The 12,209-nt window shown below is 47.5% G+C and overlaps 1 protein-coding gene across 12 annotated transcripts in view; it reads right to left on the bottom strand.

Annotated features, from left to right (window-relative positions):
- The window catches only part of FOXN3 (forkhead box N3), a 212,508-nt gene that overhangs the window by 168,745 nt on the left and 31,554 nt on the right, over positions 1-12,209 (bottom strand). For 5 of the 12 annotated variants that reach the window (XM_086750091.1, XM_086750103.1, XM_086750104.1 and 2 more), the window contains one exon: positions 5,014-5,188. The exons of 4 other annotated variants lie outside the window; for them this stretch is intronic. The gene's annotated coding sequence lies outside the window, so the exon portion shown is untranslated. The remainder of the gene's footprint in view (positions 1-5,013; positions 5,189-12,209) is intronic. 3 more of the 12 variants (XM_086750094.1, XM_086750095.1, XM_086750100.1) reach the window with 1 other exon arrangement.

The raw sequence follows: 12,209 nt of genomic DNA, 5'->3' as shown, positions 1-12,209 counted from the left end.
CAAGAGGGGGCATCCCTTCTGCTTCTGGAGGCAGCTGGAGAGAGGAACGTGGTCCAAGGAGAGGGGCAGCAGCCCTGCACCCGGGGCCAGGGCCAGGGCTGTCCCCACAGCCGGCGGCCCCTCCTCCCAGCCAGGGAGGCTGTTTCTCTGCGCCGGGGTTTGCAGAGTTGCAAAATTGGAATGATAATAATATTTTACAAAACATTTCAAGCTTGACTGAACTAATTACTATTATCAGCAATAATGCGCTTCCGATGCACTTAGCCCTTCTTCTGGAAAACTCTGCAAAGGGGCTGTGCTTGCTGGAGCTGAACAGCTGTTCGCACTTCAGCGATGTTATTGGTAATAAATACGGTGTCAATTCTGTGCCGGGTGCCCTTTAAGGATCTGTTTGCAATCCACTCCTTATTTTGATTATAAGACATTATCTGCGTTAAACATAATTAGTCATATTATATCATTTGCCAATCTAAGCGTAGTCACTTGACAAGACGGGATGGAGCTGAATGAAAGCGCAGCACGGGCTGAAGCCCAAGGAGATGAGGTGAGAGGGAGCTGGCACAGACCCGGAGAGGACGCGGGCTCAGGCATCTCCCGGCCACGGGCTTTTTGTATGAACAGTGTCACTTAGATAGCCATGCCGTGACTGTTCCCCGTGTCAGAGCTGAACAGGCACAGGCAAAACATCATTATTAAACCATGGAAAAGTAATAAAATGATTGCTGAAAATGAAATGATTTATGAGCTTCAGTACTCTCATAACAGTTACAACAATCAAAATACATAAATATTTGGATATGCTACTGACAGATGGCATATACTGGAATAATCATACAGAATATGGCAGTTTTCAGAATCAACTTATTCCAGAGTTGGCATGTCTCAGGGCTTTCTGCTACTAAAATAAGCACCTGGTATTTGATCCTCCAAAAATGTATTTTCGCAAACACAGGGACCTCTTTTGATAGAAAAGCTACCGGGCTTGTTACCATGCACGTACTCTACCCAAATCACAGCGCACTGCCAGCGGCTTCCTTTACCTCGTCCGTGTGTCGGTTGGAAAGGCAGTGGCGACCCTTCTCGTTAGGGCTGGGGCTGTCAGGACAGAGCCACAGTGCCTTGCTGAGGTGTAGCGGCAGTGTGGGCTTGATCCACACGTTGCCTGCGAGACAAACTTCTCCATTTGCAACCCCAGGAAGAAAAATCTGACTTTTTTTTCGCTTATGCTGCTCTGTCGGCAAGTCTGAGAAAATCAGGGCTTTTGGAGAGCTCTGGTTGGAAATAATTGATGTTTATTCATAAAGGTTGGGCATAAATGAAGAAGTAGCCTGTGCCTTCAACTAAGAAACTCACCTGGAGAAGACAGCCCTGGGTGGAAGGGAGGTGCAGAGCAAAAGCCATGTTCCCAGCGGGCTGCTCGTCCATCCCCGTGCCCAGGACAGCGGGGGACAGGATGGCAGGCACGCAGGAACGGGGATGCCACGCTGTCACCCCTGCAAGGTTATTACTGAAGAGCTGGCTCCCTCCTGCCCCAGAGGAGAGGACAGCCTGGAGGAGACCCTGCCTCAGGTCTGAAATGCATCGGTCACGGCCCTCCCAGGTAGTAACTCCTCTCCATGAATGCCAGTATTTCGGAAAAGCCATTTACAATGTGCCATTTAACAAGCCATTTTAGCAGACACTAGTTTGTGGTAAACAGACAAATTTAAAAGATTAATAGGCTTTCATTTATTATGTTACACTCTTTTCAATTTTCCCAGACAATCAAATTGGTAAATTAGAGCCATAATTTTCCACCAATTAATACCAGATGTGACATATTTTGACACCAAAAGAGTAAATAGAAAAGAACTGTCAAATACTTCATACTCTTAATATAACATTGTCTGAATGGAAAACCTAAAATTGTCATGCCTCAGACCTGTTTCAAAACACACACACACACAGGATGCTGATGTTTCCAATGACTGTGCGTTTGCGTGCTTGCACATTGACCCTTGGCAGTCGCTAGCACCTTTTCCAAATGTGTGCTGACTAAAAAGCCCACACCTCAAAGCAATATTTATACCTGTAATCCAGTGTAGGACGTACTGCCGTAACATAAAGGGAGATGCCAATAAAAAGTAATAGAAAATGCTACAGACAAGCCAGGGTCATTGCACATCTTCAGTGCAGTATGGGAAAATTATAGTTACCAAAGCTTTTAGAAAAGAAAATGGAATCCAAAAATCTTGATTTGGGTGCATTTATAATCAGCTGACCTTTACAACTGTTCCTCCCCTAGGACGCCACTGCCTCAGTTACGGGTCAGCCTGCAGCGTGCCAGGACGCTGGAGTCAGCAGGCTCTCTGTTAATACACCTGACCAGTGCGACCCAGTCAAGGGGACCTGCCTGGCATGAGGGGACCGCAACGTGCAGGGGTCCAGGGACAAGGGGACAGACCTGCTCTCTGCGGCCGTCCTGGCTGCCCTGGATGTGCCGGACCCTGCTGCACAGGACCCAGCGGGGCTGCCGGCACTGCTCCAGCGCTGCTCTGCTATTCAGAGAGGAGAGACACCGAGCTCTGGGAGCAATTAAGCCTCATCTGCTTTTAACTCTGCATCAGCTACAATTTTGGGGAGGAGGGAACATACCACACAGCAGCTCTCTTTTACTTCAATTATAGCCATACCCTCTTTTTCCATGTTGTCCCAAGCAGCGTGGAGTTTTGATACAGGCTGAAGGTGACTTTGCAAAGAAGGAAACAACGCCTTCACATGCCGTTGAGCAAATCTCCCTATGAATTTTCCCCATTTGTGCTGCAGAGCTGAACTGGGATCGCGCAGTCCATCACTGGTATCACGCAGCCCTCCCTCCGTCAGTTGTCTGCCACAGCCTCCAGTGTCACTTCCCCAACTCACCAGGCAGCAATTGCTGCAGACAAAAGGGAGTGAAACCAGGAAGATGCCTGGAAAACGAGAGGCTTTTTCCATCAGTGGTTGCTTTGCAACCCAGGGCAGCAGGCAAAGCTCCAGCATAATTACATCCCGCTGGCAAATCACTCTCCCTCTTGTGTCCCACCATGCTCACAATGAATGGGATTCTCACACACAACTGTATGTCATGTTTTGCCAGTACAGACAGGTATCTGACACATTTCCCAGTGGCCAGACCTAACTGGCCAAATCTGGTACTCAGCTGACTTCAGCAGAAGTTTTTTCTCCTGATTAGAATTAATGGGCTTTGCATGCCTTTGGACCCAAACTAACTGGCTCCATCAGGCTCCAAAATCTGCAGGGACATTCAGCCACAAGAAGAAAAAAGCCGGACTGGAAAGGGGCTCACCCACATCTGCAGTGATGTTACCAGGAAACTGCAGAAGGTCCCCGATCCAAAGCAGACAGTGCAAAGCTACAGTCAGCTGGCCCAGGGGAAGACCATCCCAACCCGTGATGGGATGAAATACAGTTTGAGGCTCCAGAGCAACTACAATGCCTGCCCCAGCCGCTGTCCAGACACCTTCCTGGAAAGATGTGAGAATAGAGCTTGAAGCAGGATCAGAGCTCAGGCAGAAATCTCCCCTTCTCAGCCTTCCCGTAGACAGACAGTGGGGAGCAGAGGGGAATGGACTTTAAATGGCTTTGCAACAGGAACCCAGATGAAAGTAAATCAGCTACAACTGAGAAAATTCAATCTACTTAACTGTCCTGCACAGAACTAATTTTGCCCAGTGCAACTGTGACCTTCATGAACATCAGGTCAGTAGCAGCCTTACTATCTCCAAATGAAGGTGGAAGATAGTCATCCCTTAGCAGGCCACCACAATGTCAGGGAGAAAAGAGCTCTTTTATACAGCATGGTCTCCAGATCAAGAGGAATGTTACTGGAAGATTACACTGCAAATCTAATCCCCTATCCTTAACGCTCAGCGATCTGATACACGAACCTGACTTTCATCAAAGGGGCTGGCAACTGCAGTTTCCATAATGCTGGTGTAAACTGTCTCCTGACTGTCTTGTCTCTGGGTATTTGCAGAATGCCCATCAAAGCGGGATCTGACTGCTTTCACTCTTTAATGTTCAAACTCACTTATGGCAATCTCATTCTTGCCTCCCAGAAAAGGCGGGGACAGCACAGGCCAGCTACGGGAAAAAGTCATACCCATTAACCTTGGCTATCCAAAAGCCAGGCATGTGCAAAAGGCAGTTGTCCAGGTCCCACCCGCACAAGGCAAAGGACCAATGGGTCCAGTGACTTGCACCAGTATATGTTGGCCAGTTAGTGCTGCTCAACTGGTGATGTGTAGTTAATAGACATCACTGGTGTTACTCCTCACCTTCCAGCAAGCATGATACCAGGGCAGGCGGAGGAGGCTACAAGGCTTGCATTTCTAAGCTCAGCACCTGTGAAAAAATTGATCTTACCTTCATAGTCTTAAACCAGGAATAACCTTACCAAAAGCTGGTATATAAACACTACTTTGAAATGAGAATCGGGCCCATCAGCTACAATAAGACATTTAAAAGCACTCAGAGTATACAGCCTAAAGAAGTGGTTTACATCTGCTCCCTGCAGGAGTGATCTCAGAGCGCACAGAAACTACCTGTGTCACAGACTAACGGCTTTCTACCAGCAAAAATATTGTGAACTACATGTAAAGTATCTGCAAATAGTAATGAGGAGGAGTAAACCCCTTGTCAGGAGGTGTACGTTTGCTATACATGGAACCCACAACACCAGGAAAAATTTTAAGTGTTCCACAGTGGAAAGAGGTGTAAAACCACTGCTGGAGATGCCTCTGCAATTGGCTAAGGGGCAGAGATTGCCACCTATCTCTGCAGCAGATAATTCAGTTGGATGTTGAAACAATAATTTGGCCAAAGAGAGAAACATGCCAAAAGTTTCAGCTTAATTTTACTCATTCAGTTCCCATCACTTCAACAGAAATAAACGGCAGAGTTGGTTACAAGAACCATGCATGAATGGCACATGTAAGCACAGTGCGCAATACTAAGATCTGTTTTATCACACACCGTTTTCACAGGATTTGTTACCACACGCTGGTTTTGCAGGAGCCTGCATTCTGGCTCTCTGAAGATGAGTCCCAGGCTGTCATCTTGAGAGAGCAGGGCACGTTCAAAACACAGATCTCCTTGCTCTGCAGAGAGATGTGTGTCAACTGCCGGCTGGAGGTGAAAACTAAACAGACTAAAATTAAAAATAGAAACAATGGAAAAAACTACTAAGGGAAACAGTGATCTACATCTTGTCATCTCTGACATGTCAGTATACAAATCCAAATAGCGTTTAATAAAAGACCAGTTATTGGGTGCACTACTCGTCTGCATTATATAGGGTGTCACGCTACCCAGCAGATTGAGATCTTCTCTACTTACAATCTGGGACTCTGCAAGTCCTCATCCATGTATGCGACAGAGTGACTGCTGTGCTCATTTTATGATATACGAGAGATGTGAACCATTCTGGACTTTTTCCAAATCAGCAAACGTATTTTTTTTCCTGTAGCGATCTCCAATTTGGACTTCCTCTGGTTCTGTCGGCGGAGTTCTTGGTGACTCACATGTGGATTGGGAGCTCTCGCAGCCCACAGCTGAAGGCAAGGGTGTTAAATATTTAATAGAGAGACAGCTTTTCTCCCAAATGTTTTGGATAAATAGCTGCTAAGAGAAACCAAAATACAAAAGGGTTTTAGCTGCTGGAATAAAATTATCTTTTCCTCTTTCGAACAACCTGGCTGCCCTTGCCTAGGTTCCCTCCCTGCTGCTCACAGCTGCCCCAGCTGCCACCACCGACTCCTGGCCACACTCGGGAGGGACCCACGCTTCAGCCAGGCCGTATCCACCCCACAGCCAGGCTCGGCCTCCATCAGTTTAACTAGCAGGGTAGTCTAAAAGCTGGTCTGGCCTTAGGAGCCCGGTGCTCTCAGCTGGGCCTGGCTGGTGCCAACAGTTGTCAAGCAGCAGAGACGGTAACAGTGGCAGGGTGTTTTGGGAATTTCTGGTAAAATACCCTGTAACTCTTGCCACATAGCAGGGCAGGGGAGACATGTACCCTCACTTGGTCTCACACTGGTCTGGTTGATTTTTAACAACAGGAAAGCAGTGAACAATCAAGAATTTCTACTTTTTAATGTCCAATAAAGTATCTGTATCAAGCAAGTAATTGGACCTTCTTAGGCCCACAGTTTCCAATGCCTTATTATCTGCTAACTTTATTCTGTGCAACTTTTAGGTGATTATGTTCTTTATTCTGTTAAAGTAATTTCTATGCGGTTACAGTACTGCAAGTTGGAATGCAAAAAGAGTGAAAGAAAGGATCAAATCCTTGGACAGTGAATTATAAACTCAGTTCGGTATCTGCCTGCACACATAGCAGGATGAAATCCTTATCTAAGCATCAAACAGGATTTATTCAGGTATTCTATTATTTCTGTTGAAGTATTAAACCAGCAGATACCATTGTAATGCCAAACTCTCCCATCAGAGTACCTGCCCCTACAGAGGTGCGAAGATATACGCACACTGGGCCAGGATTTGGCCACCACTCAGCTGAAAGACAGAAACGCACTTTCTCTGTGGCTGTCCTCTAGTTCCACACTCTGCTTTCAACTTGAAGTGTACGCTGAGGGTATACGCATCTGCCTTGGTGAACCTTCTTGCACAACAGTGGCACTGCTGGGATGCAATAAGCATGTCCTGCATTGTTCCAAAGCTGCTGATGTCTGTCAGGAACAGTCAATGTTGCTTTCTCTACTTAAGTGAAATGGGCTTCATAAAAATTTATGTAAATAATGCTAAGAATAATAAAAAAAAAATTAGTTGAAACAGCATGGCAGCAATTAGCCACAGGTCTCACAGGGACTGGGCAAGCGCCGCAGCAACACACCGCTAACAGACGCAGCCCAAGCCCTGCCGTCCGCAGGAGGACGGTGAACCGGAGACGAAGGCTGCGTGGCTGTGCTCGGTACAATGCAGGACAGGACCCGTGCCTAAAATAACGCTTGCTGTGGGAACTCAGATTTTAAGATTCAAACTTCACGCCAACTTTAGCTGTAAAGAAGAAAGCCAAAATTTGACGAAACCAACTTGAAAGCTTGTTACTGATTCAAACTGAACAGAGGAATAACGACTAACTCGGAAACATCAAGTAGAGGTCAACATCTGCCTCTCTCTGTACCTCACATAAATACGCAGTCTTTTCTACCCACTTCAATGGCCACTTCAAAAGAAGCAAGATCTTTGAGATATCTCACTGGAGTAAAATCACAAATTCTGGTTTTGCTTATGCCTTTCTTCTGCTGCCTGCAGTCTCCCCATCTGTTTTACTACAGGATGCAACTGCATGCAGGACAGGACCAACCTTTCCTGTCCCATGGTGAGCAACAGATGGGACTGAAGCCCTGGGACTGAGTGGGGCAGCAGAGGTGGTCAGCAGCGCCTAAGAACAGAGCGGGGCTGTTGCCTACCAGTAACCAGCAGACAGTAGCTAAACATCTACAGTTATAATCATGGGAGCAGTTAACATACCACACATATAAGAAATTCCTTATTTCTGAGGACCTGTAAGTATGAATCATTCACCTTCCTATAACCTCTCAGAAGACTAAAATAAAAGATATTTTTCCCCCAAAAAAATCACTAATTTTGCCCACTTGACTCAGAGAAGGAGACTTTGCTTGTTCTATCTTCAAATATTAATAGAGAACTGCCAAGGCACAATTCTTATTATGATGCACTTGTATAGCTCTGAGTAATTCCCACTGGCATTAATGAGAATCACTTATATAAATCCCCTTGCAGCAGGTTAAGAACCTCATCCCATAATCACAACCGTGGCTTTAAAGAGGGCAATACACAATTTCTGTCTCTCCCCATTACAGGACAGTTCCTATGTTCAAGTTCTCTGTACACCCCCAGTGTAGCCAAGCTATGCTGGTCAAACACCAAGTTAGGGTATCCCAGCTCTCTGTCTCTCATGGAGACAAACTGCATTCGCTTTCCCAAGAAAAGTATTGTCCTTGCCTGGATGCAACACACTGTCTGAGCCATTGCTGGTTCTCCTTTGGGATCTTAAATCCCTGCTGGAAGGAAGAGCACAAAATGCTTCTTTTCATTTGGAGGTGTTCAAAGAACGTGTAGAAATGGCACTTCAGGACATGGTTTAGTAGGCATGGTGGTGTTAGGCTGATGGTTGGACTTTATGATCTTGGAGGTCTTTTCCAACCTTAAAGATTCTATGATTCTGTGATTTCCTGTAACGTCCCATTATAGCAGTTCCCATTACTATCATTTCATGCTCCCTTTTCCCTGCCAGAAGAGCTTGGAGGGCTTTTAGGGCGAAGGAAAGCCTTCCATCTTACAGTGACAACCTTAGCTCATAGCGTTCATCTGAGAGTGATTCAAAGAGCGGAGATGGCCTCTGGTACCAGCAGGTGAATTCCCAGATTCGGGGCTTGGAGGAGCTGCTGGCTCCCTCCCTGCCCAGAGACCTTCCTCAGTCCGTCCTGGGAAGCCTCTTTGAGGGCACTGTTTCCCTGGTGCCACTTGGACGCTGCAGCTCTGCTCCGCCGAGTAACGACGCCTGTCTAATTCTGAAACAACTCTATACTCACACTGCAACAATGCCAGCTCATCTGAGTCCAATCAAACCCCCGAAGAATGATTCACAGCAAACTGAACCGTATTTACTTTCAGTTCATTATCACACTCGCAACTTGTAATTTTGCAAATTTTATATTCTGAGTGTGGCAGCAGGCTACAAGCTGCACACCTCTTGCTACTGCATTGAGGCATGCCTGACAGAGATGTCTTTCTCTTTTCCTTTTTTCCCCTCCCTCTCCTTAGAGGGGAATTAAGGCAGCAGAGAACTTTAAAAGCTTTCATGGTATCCACAATACAAAATCCTAGGTAACACAGGAACCAGAGGAAACTCCATCTTTAAGCGGCTGGACCAGTCCAGGATAAAGGTTTGCTCTGGGCAAGGACAAGACAAGTAGGTTCTTCAGTATTTTTTTGTTTAATACCCTTTCAACGTGAGCCTGGGCTGGTGCACATATAAACACAACTGCTCAGATGAGCCACATTTGTTTTTAGGGCCTTATTCTGGCAAAACTCCCACCGAACTCAGCAGGGGTTTGGCAGAGAGGGAACTGAGGAGCAGCCCAGCACCCAGACCTGCGGGACGGGTGTGTGAGTGCAGGGCAGCGTTTAATTAAACACGGCCAAGTTCTACCACCTGGGAATATTTGTAATCTTCTCGAATGGTAAAATAATACAATTAAAACCAAAATGCTCATCTCAGAGACGAGACAAAACTGGTGCTGAGATGCCAGATTGCATCGTTATCAATTCTTAAAGCTCATAGTACCTTAAGTGCATTTAAAGGATCATAACTATTACAGCTCAATTACCACTGGGACACCAGAGCAGGTGCACTCATCTAAACAGAAGCCTCAGAGAAAGCAACTCAAATTGAAATTGCTACAGGATTTTCAAAGTGTGAAAGGGACTTGTTGGGAGTAATTAAAGGCTCCAGGATGGAAAATAAAAAGGACATGCTCCATCCAGACACGCAGGAGAGAAAGCACCATCTCCAGGTACGCAAAGTGACGGTAGGAGGTGAGGTTGCCCGCAGCTGAGTGGACACTCAGAGGATGCCAGGGAAGACAAACCGGTGGGGTAAGGAGGGGAATCTGTCTGCATGAGCCCTGCTTGATACCATGTAGTTATCACAAAACAATTAGTGTGGCAATTACTGGATAAGGAGCACACCAGTCTCCAGATAAACATGGTATCCCCCACGGGCTGGCACAGCTGAAGGAAGGCCTTGGCAGGCAAAGGTGGGCGGTGGCTCATAGGAATATCGCAGCCATCAGGACCTCGGGTTATTGCACACTGTACGTTGCCTCTGCTTTGGGTCACACCACAGGGACCAGGGCCTCGGCCCCCTGCCCTGCCCTGGGAGCCGCAGCTAGCAAAACACAGGAGAAACCACCATCTCCCACGTTCTCCTCCTTTTCAAGAGCCTGTGGCACTCCAGATCGGGGATTTTCACAGTCCATGAGAACACATGGGCGCTCCAGCTTAGTCTTGAGAGTCAAAAAGAAATTTAAACATTGGAATAAATAAGTAGCAGTGCCACCCTGCAGAGGTTATTAAAGCATTAATTTCAACAAACAGATGGTGTGGAGAGAGAAGGGCCATGTATAGAAAAGTAGAGCCAGGAGCTGGATGTGAATTTTTACCCCTGACATTTCCATCCTTTGAAATACCTCCTCCTCTCATGGAGGAGAAAACAAAACAAAACAAAAAAAACCCACACTACAAAAAAGCCCTAAAACAAACCCCATTGCTTGCACCTTCCATTTGTAGCAATAATGTGGGGCTAGAAAAGTGCTGCCGTTGAAGAACGCGAGCCTGAGGTTCACCACAGGCCGATAAATACCGCCTTTCAGAGGAGGTGCTGTAGCAGCAGCTTGTTTCCCACTAACCAACCCCACACAAAAGCCCCCGTTGTGTTTCGGCGCCCCAGCAGCCCCTCACGGTGCCACGCGCCAGGGCCCACGGCGCTCAGCAGGAGGGCGCAGCGAACCAGGATCATCTCTTTCCTCTACGGCTCAGTTTGGTTTATACGCACCTGACTGGGACAACACACAGAAGGGAGGAAAAGTTATGGGCACATGCCTAGACTCTGGCTGCCAGAAATTTATAATTTTATTGCAGTAATATATCTGTCATAAAAGTGATTTTGCCTGTGGCTATTCCACCTTGCGCCACGATCCCATCAGATCTCAAAACCCAAAGGAGGCGGCGCAGGGCGCGAGCAGGAGGTGCCCAGGCGCGCATCCGGCTGCCAGCGCTCGCTCCCCCACAACAGCCCTGACCCTGTGTCCCAAAACGGAGCCAGGGGGAGCGGCGTGCATGGGGGTGCACTGCCTGAGCGATGCCCTTCACCTGGGCCCACTGTTTTATGCACCACCTTGCCTGCCCCACGCCCTGGCTGTCCTCATCAGTGGTCCTGGTACTCCCACAACGGTGCTTTTCCCTGCTCTCCCCGGTCCCCCCTTACCCTGCAGCGCCCCAACCCCAAGAAGATGGGGCCGGTGCTCGTGCCAGCCCAGGAGCAGCAGGGAGCTGAAATAGAGTTCTGCCAATGCTGCTGAAATAACTGGATTCATCTCTGGGCATATGGCGGTATCTTCAGGGAGAGAGGAAGCCGCTGCTGCCTCCTTGCCAAATTCCTAGTATTTATGGAGTATTTACATGTTGTGCATCTCGAGTTTCTCTTCTTGCTCCGGCTGCTCGTTGTGGCAGGATGACGCAGCCTGGCTCGCGGGGGCTGAGGATATCCTGCACACAGCCCCTGCCACGCTAACTACAGACAGGTAATTTTAGCTATCTCAACCTGCTATGGTCTTCTCTCATATTTAAGTGGAATAGCCTACAAAAAACAAAAAAAAAGAGCCGCTTTTAAATGCATCCGTAAAACACCACAGCCTTCCCCTCCAACAGAGCCCAAGGAGAACTCAGGAGGGGAAGGGACTCACCTGAGTCCACCACAGAGGCGGGTTCCTCACCCCTGTTCGGAGGTTGCTCTGAAGGACCACGAAGGACACAAGCATGAAAGCACAGCTATGTCTTCTTAACATGGAAAAGATATGTTCCAAGAGGTGACAGCTTCACTTTTTAAGTGAAAGGTGAAAACTAGAAAAAGGGGAAAAGCTACCAGCACCAAACAACCTCTGGCACTGGACAGCCTCCAGTTCCAGAAGACTTCTGTAGGAAGGACGATACAGATAAGAATCTCAGCTTCCACTAGGAAATCCATCACCCTTGCTCTCAGAAATGAACTGGAAAAGCTAAAAACCAAAACTGAGTGGACAATTGCCCAAGCCCAGGCCAGGGCCATTTCTTACAGATCCTAACATTGATTTGGGCTTCACTAGAAGAAGGTCTCACCCAGCCACCCTGTGGTGTGGTCCATTCCCCAGCAGGAAGGGGTTAAGCAGGCAGGGAGGCAGCCCACAGGAGCTGAGGCTGCTGCTGACCAGGAGAGGGGTTCAACTTCACCGACAGAACCCTTGAACTCCTTCGAAATGACGTTCACATACAGAAGTTGGCTATATTGTAAAATGACTCTTCCCTCCCGACATGCAGTTCTGTGTTTAAACATGAACATCGAAAATGACGTGTCCTGAAATCTTCAAAAC

The sequence above is a fragment of the Chlamydotis macqueenii genome, chromosome 5 (genome assembly GCF_036417535.1).
Source record: "Chlamydotis macqueenii isolate bChlMac1 chromosome 5, bChlMac1.mat, whole genome shotgun sequence".
Classification (NCBI taxonomy): Eukaryota; Metazoa; Chordata; class Aves; order Otidiformes; family Otididae; genus Chlamydotis; species Chlamydotis macqueenii.
Note: the sequence above shows the minus strand (reverse complement) of the source record. Positions and strands in the feature narration are given on the sequence as shown.